Source organism: Tupaia chinensis, unplaced genomic scaffold (assembly GCF_000334495.1).
Source record: "Tupaia chinensis unplaced genomic scaffold, TupChi_1.0 Scaffold000270_1, whole genome shotgun sequence".
NCBI lineage: Eukaryota > Metazoa > Chordata > Mammalia > Scandentia > Tupaiidae > Tupaia > Tupaia belangeri.
In genome coordinates this window covers 148,082-156,177 of record NW_006159750.1, presented here as the reverse complement: position 1 = coordinate 156,177, position 8,096 = coordinate 148,082, and positions in this window count along the sequence as shown.

The window sequence follows — 8,096 nt, the reverse complement described above, 5'->3', positions numbered from 1 at the left end:
CTTTCAACATGCCTTCCTACAGCGCTGCTCCAATTCTCTGGATCTAATTGGCACAAGAAAAGAAATCTGTCATCCACAATGACATCAGATTGGCCAGTAACACTGATTCCTGAACATAGCACTGTCTTTCCTCCCCCTGCTGGTTTGCTGCCTTGCCTCCTCTTCTAACTACATTCTACCTTTTCAGTTGTTTGCCTCCTCTTTCTCCCTATCCCCTCCCAATCTCATTTCCCCCCCTTAGCTATTTATATCAATATACAGGAAAAACTTTCCCTAAAAGAAACTTAAAGAGCAGATTAGCATATAACTGGGTCAAGTTAGTTAATAACAATAAGTGAGATTAGAATGTAAATAGTCACTAAACGTATTTTTAAATCAAATCTTTGTCATCTATTGTGAGAACCTTACAGAAAACATTTCAATTCATACTTTTTTTTAGATACTCTTTTAGACAGGATGAAAATATTGTTTATAAATATAATAAAAATATAAAAACTACTAGCACTATTGATAAAAATACAAAAAGCACTAGCCATACAGATAATAATATGGATTGAGAGTAATTATCAAGTGCAATTTCCTTGAGTTATCATTTTGATTACACCACACACACACACACACACTGTAAGGCAAAAGTATCATTATCCTATTTTAAAAATAAGGAAACAGGGACACTGAAAAAATTAATGGGATTTTACCATGGTCACATTGTAGCAATTACAAGGACTGAAATTCAAAGTTGAGCAGTCTAATTCCACAGTGAACTCTTACCTACTATTGCATCCAACAGTCTTCCTGAATGTAGTTTTATAAAAATCAAATAAAATATTGTATACGAAAATATTTTTGTACCTGGAAAGTTCTGTTTAGGTGATAATAGTGTTTTTAGAAGATTATGGAATAATAAGGGTTATTTTCACGTCTTATTTTTCAAATATTTTTTCTAAAACAAATTACTTTTTTCTACAAGTTTTTATTTCTGACCTCAGATTCATACACATAATGTATTATTGTTCATAAATATTTGGTGCTCTTCTCTTCAATTAAATATACTATACTGTTCAATTTTAGAGTGGCCATATGATTTAGAATAGCCATTTTGCTTCCACAATAAAATGCAGCCAGAAATAATGTTTCACAATTGGTCATACTAGCTTGTTAAGACACGACAAAATGAAGTTTTTGTGATGTTTTGTAAAGGGACTAAGAAGAAAACTTCCCTTGTTGAACTGAAATGAGTATGAGAAATAAATTTGTTTATTACATGCCACTCAGAATGTTTGTTGTTACTGCAGTGTAACCTATCCTGAATAACACAGGGCACTAAGTTCCCTTAAGTTCTTTGATTCATAAGACATTCTACATGCCCTTTCCTTTCCCTCAGGATACAGAAAGTTATATACATTTGTATGCCAAAGAGAGAAACACTGGAACAGGTCCTTTGTGCACAGACCTCAGAAAGAACCAATCTATCAGCACCTTAATTTTAGACTTCTAACCTCCAGAGCTATGTGACAATAATATGTTGTCATTTAAATCACCTAGTATGTGGTACCTCTAGGAAACTAATATAGAAACATCTGATTTTTTTCTCTTACAAATGACAGTAGCTATTAAGATTTTTGCAAATGCCTTCATCAGGTCAAGGATATTTTATTCTCTTCCTGGATTGCTTTTTATCATAAATATTTAATGAATTTCGTGAAATGCTTTTTCTGCATCCTTTAAAAGAAAGTTATTATAAAACATTATATAAGTTTCTTTTGGAATATTAAAACAATATTGCATTACTGAAATAACCTCCATGTTGTAATGACCTGTTTTTCTCTTTTACATATTTGAATTTGATTTGCTTGCTTTTTAAAAAATATTTTCCTTTATTCATGATAAAGCATGTCATGCACACATGAGAGCATGGGAGAGGAAGAGAGCAGTGCCTTCTACACGGTCCAGTCGCACCACCATTCCCGTCCTTCAGTCCTCTAGCGCATCAAATTTTATGAACTTCAGGGTGTTCCAGGCTGAGGTCTGGGGATTTGAACCATAGTATACATGTAGTACCCAGCTCTTTTACAAAGCACATTAACATTACACCACAGAACTGGCTTAAGTTTCTGGAGAATATATGCATCTATGTTTATGAAATATATTGGCTTATAATTTAATTTTCTTGTAAGACTTGGCAGGCTTTACTGTCAGAATTATGTTCACTTCATAAAATGAAGTGGTAAGTATTCCCTTCTCTTCCAATTTTGATTTAGTCTTAAGTCATTTCATTCAATTTTTTTCCTAATCTTTCTTACAATTTCTTTTTTTAACCTATAGGCTACTTATAAATATGTTGTTAAATTTTCCAATATTGGGGGTATTTTATGCTTTATTTCTATGATTTCTGATTTAATTCCATTTTTATCATAAAATATGATTTAATATTATAATCTCTTTATAAATGAATATAATTGTAGTTATGTATAAAATGCTTATTTTATGACTAAACATCTGTTAATCTTGTTATGGTAAGCAGATTACTTACAATGTCCATGCTTAAGTCCAAGAAATTTGTGACCATATTATGTTTCATTGCAAAAGCCACTTCACAATGGCTTCCCTGTGACTTATGAGGAATTTTGTCTTAAAATATATTTTGTTTAAGTATGGCCATCCTTGCTCTTTCTAGGTTCTCATATGAATGGAATGTCTTTTTTTACCTTTCACTTTTGGTCTATATCTGTCCTTATATCTGAAGTTAGTCTCTTAGTACCATATCATTGGATCATATTTTTTTATCCATTGAACCTGTTTATGTTTTTTAATCAATATATTTATTCCACTTTTGATTAAAGTAATTCCTGATAGGAAAGGAGTTACTATTATCATTCTGTAGGATTTTTTGTCTCTTTTAGAAATCTTTTCTTTTGTTCGGTTTGGTTTGGTCCCTTTTTGCTTCTTTGGCTGTCCTTGTGTTTCATTGATATTTTGATTTCTTTCTCATTTTCTGTGTGTATAACTATAGTTTCTTTGTGGTTATCATTGTAATTGCATAAAACATCTTAAAGATATAATAATCTATTTTATCTGATAAGAAGTTCAATTGTATATAAGGTTCTATTTTATGTTATTAATGACAAAATTACCTATTTTAATATTACATCTCTATTAAAAGGTTTGGGCTATTTTTTATGCTTTTTTTTCTTTTTAAGAAAAGTGATATGAGATTTATAAGTGACTTACTAATGTACACTGCAATACTACAAGATTCTATATTTGTTTATATAGTTACCTTTACCAGGGAATTTAATATTTTTATATGATTTTGTGTTCTATTTGTGGTCCTTTCATTGTGGCTTGTAAGGCTCGTTTTAACAGTTTTTATAGGACAGCCCTAGTGATAATAAACTCAGTTTTTGCTTACTGTGGAAAGCCTTAATGTTGCCTTCATTTTTGAAGGACAGTTTTTCTGTATTTATTATTCTTGATAGGAAGTTCTTTTTTTCCTTTCAGTACATTGAATATATTATCTCATTCTCTTTTAACCTGTAAGGTTTCTGCTAAAGAAACTATGGCTACTGTTGGGGTCAACTGGTGGTGTTTCAAGCCCTATACCGGGCAGCTTGAAAAACACACCAGGCACATATGTGTGTGTGTCCAAAATTTCAAGAGGAAAAAGGAGGAAAAGAGATTATGTGTGGTCATCTGGAGGTGGGGGATTTCTCACTTTCCCTCTTTCTCTCCATGTCTCTGTCCAGCAAGCATATACATCCTTTAGCAAAACAAACAAAAGTAAGAATAAACCAGTTGATACTCTAATTGGATCCCTTTCACATGACAAGTCTCTTGCTACTGCCAAGATCCACTGTTACTTTTGACCATAATGGATGTTACTGTAGGTTCTTTTAGACTGGTCATAGTTTGAGTTTATAGAGCTCCTTAAATTTTAATGCCCATTTCTCTCCTCAGATTTGGGAAATTTTCATTAATTATTCCACTTAGTCGGTTCTCTACAGCTTTCTAAATTCTCTCCCTAGGACTCCCATAATGTATGTTGTTCCATTTTATTGTGTTCTCTAAGTCTGTTCAGGCCCTCTTCATTTTTCTTTATTAAAGTTTTTGTTTCTTTGCTTTAGTAATTTGGCAGTCCTGTTTTCAAGATAGCTGCTTCTTCTGCCTGGTCAGCTGTGCTGTTGAATCTCTTCTGAGAATATTCAATTTGGTTATTGTATTCTTCAGCTACAGAATTTCTGTTTGGTTCTTCCTCAAAGTTTGTATTTGTTGATACTTTTATTTTCTCTATGCATTATTTTCCTGAGTTCATTTAGTTGTCTGTGTTTTTAACTCATTATGAGTCATGACAGTATTTTTTCCATTCTTTGCCTCTTTATTCATATATCTCAATTTCTTTAGGTCCCATTTTTGGAGATTTATTTGACTCCTTTATGGTTGCCTATTCCTTTGTGTATCTCCTTGTCTGTTGTTGGCATGTAAAACCTGAAGTATTAGCCAACTCTCCCATTATTTCTAATGTGGTTTCATACATGGAAAGGTTTCTTTTATTTTTCGGAGAGGGTTTTTTTTTCTTTTTTTTTTTTTTTTTTTTTTTTTGAGAGATTTTTGCTATAGGGTGTGTGCACTCGCCAGAAAGACAGAGAGAGACATAGAGACACATTCTCAAGTGGACTGGTCTGAGGTGTACTTCATGTTGGTTAAATTCTCTACAAAAAGCAAATAAAGTATAGTGATTGAATTATAAAAAGTGAAATAAATTTTTAAAAGAATTTATTTCAAATACTAAAAAGGGGCAAATGTCATTGTGTTTCATACATGAAAAGGTTTTTTTTTTTTTTGGGGGGGGTTTTTTTTTTTTTTTTTTTTTTTTTCTTGCTATAGGGCGCATGTGCTCGCCAGACAAAGAGAGACAGAGAGACAGAAAGCAAGAAATCACCCCCCAGGGGGAATGGCCATACCACAATCCCTTCTCCTCCATTCTCCTCTCGGGATCTTGGGCATGCATGCACACGTGCCCAGAGTGAGTTTAAACCACCGGGTCCAGGACGCGAACCACGGTCGACTACGTGGGAGTCCAGCGACATAACCATTATGCTAACTGCTGGTTATTGATATCTACTTAGGAGCATTCCTTTGTGTCAATCTGCAATATTGCATTCGCTCTAGTGTTGCCATAAATCACGGTCCTGGAGCTCTACCTACTGTATATCTGTGGCACTACAACCTTCATGCATGATTGAAGTCTTTTTTGCTCTCAGAGATTCCCAATCTGAGACCTGATTCTTGTCAGTACCCCTGATACACACAAAACAGAAATTGATGCCTCAGGCAGTCCCCATAAAAGTCATTTGGTTGTGTTTTCTGCTTCGTATTCTCCCTATAGTGATGGAGATTGAAGGTTTATTCCCAAACATGCCATACCGTATGGATGACTCATCCCGTGGTGATGCGGCTTTGATGAGAGACGATGAACATCATGCATATTTACTACCCAGTTTCTATGGTTGGCTCTGTGGTCACCTGTACCACACAAGGACCCTTTAACTACTTCTGGATTTCAGGGGCAATTATTTTACTGATTTGTTATTAAATTTCTGACCAGCAAAAACAAAGGTCTACAGCTTTCTGTTCTGCCATCTTGTTGATGTACTCTGCTCTTAGGTTCTTTTCTATTCACTCTGAGTTTCTTAGCTGGGATTTGCTGTGTTCAGTCTTGTCATTGTAATTTCTTGCCATGGAGACATTGTTTCTTTCTACATGTTTACCATGGCTGCTTTTGACTTGTTAAGCCCTGGCAGAGTCAGAGCTGCTCTTGCAACTGAGGCTAAGAGAGCCATGAGCTAGCTAGGGTCTAGAACATGGATTCCCAGTAAGCTGATCGCTGACCTTAAAAGAAATCACACTGCCTCTTTCCGAAGCTTCTCAAAAATACTCACTCTATAAGGCTCAAAAGAGATTTACTGAACTGATGAATCTCATCAATAGACAGTTTTCCTTTTGAAAAATGTCTTTTCATTCCAAGCTCATTTTACAATATCTTTTGCATTTGTCTTGGCATTTGTTGCAGACAATGTCACAAACCATATGTTATATTTCTTGTTGCTATGGCTATGATGTGAGTCAGAGTGGTGTGGCCGAAACTCCTGGCCCCTCCAAGATCAGCAGGGATTTCCTTGGTCTTCAGGTGCAAGTGCAGCTTTTTTATTCCTGGCTCCAACCCTGCCCTATGCAGTCCTGCAGCATGTCAGGACTCTTCTTCTTGGCCAGCTGTTTGCCCTCCAGCATGTACCAGATTTCCTCGGGCGCTGGCACCGAGCTGCTGGCAGCCTCGAAGGTGGCAGTGTCGGTATCCCAGTGCTTGGGTCATCCTTACCATCCTGGACTCCATTGCTCACTCTCTCTCCTCCAGGTCCTCCGCCTCCTCCCAGCAGCACCAAGATGCGCTCTCTGCCACCAAAGCCAGAGGCCTCCTCCCCCACGCCCTCTTCACCCAGCTGCTGGAGAGGGATACCCGGAAGTCCTGGATGAGGCAGGCACCGCTGGGCGTGGGCGGAGGGTCCTAGCTGTCGCTGCTCTAGATCTGGCAGCTAGCTATACATCGGCGGGGTGGCCGCTTGCTTCAGCTTTAGCTTCATCAACTTAGATGCCCTTCTGACAGATCCGGTGCAGTGCGGTTGCCTTTGCCAAGGGGAGGGTGCTCAAGTGGCAGACCGGGACCCCTGGGCTTCCTTTTAACAAGAAAACACTTCTACCTCAGGCAAGGTGTTCAGGCTCTGCTGCAGGATAAGGTTATTTTGGATGGAAGACAATATCAAAAGTGATCAACTTGTTTCAAAGAAGTTTTGTTTTCCAGTCATCTCGACTTCATCTGTCTTTTTTTTGTTTGTTTGTGGTTTTTTTGGAGCGATTTTTGCTATCGGGCGCATGCGCTCGCCAGAAAGAGAGAGAAAGTGAGAAATCACACGTGCCTGGCGTGAGTTTAAGCCACGGGGTCCGGCACTCGAACCGCTGTCGGCTACATGGGAGTCCAGCGACATAGCCATTACGCTAACTGCTGGTCCCCCTGTGTTGTGAACATTAGAGCAGTAACAAGAAATTTGATTCCTTATTAAATAATTTCTTTAGTACTATGCTAAATTTATTTACCCTGAATCTAAAGTGGGACGTGCTTGCCCATCTGTCAGGAATGGCAAGATTTTATATGGAAGTACTTCCTAATTTATCACACACACAGTTGTAGAGATCATCTAATATATACTGAAGAGTATTACTAGATGCTTCATCTATATATGAGTGTGTGTATGTCTCCTAAACAGTACTGCCCAATTGGCACTACAATATTCAAATTATGAATGGGGAAACCAAGGTTCAGCTAAGTGAAATGAATGGCTTGCTAAAAAGTCAAAGTTAAAAATCAAGACACCTAATTTGAAAGGTGAAGATCTATTACAATACTGCCTCCAGATATGGGTAAAATTCTCCTTTCTACTGACATAGGAATAACACTTTTAAATGCCCTTAAATAGTGTTGGGTTTACAGAAAAACAAAAACGAGTGAATAACCAGCCCCTTCTGGGATATAGCTGGCTAAAATATCTAGACACTATGTGTACATTTTGGAACAGATCACAGATCAGTTGGGAAAATCCTTGAACTTCATGCATCTAAAAACAAACGAACAAAAATCACTCGAAATTTAGGGGGAACATAACATGTTTAATGCAAAATAAAAATAATCGTGTAACGTCTCCTACCATAGATACCAGAGCTTAGACTTATCAACAGAAGGTCTACCATAGTTATACCATCAAACAGACACACAAATCATGAATAACATAAAATAAGAAAAAGATGGTTTGGGGCCAGCAGATAACGTGGAGGTTAAAGAGGCTGGATCCTACATTGCAGACTGGATAGTAGAGTCCAAGACCTGGTGGCTTGAAAAACACATCTGGTGTGTGTGCCTACATGATCAGGATCCTGAAGGGAGAATGGAGAAAAGATTATGGTGTGGCCATCTCCCCCACCCCCACCCCAACCACCACCATGGGTGCATGCATCTCACAGGAAAAAGAAATAAAGGAAATCCTCAA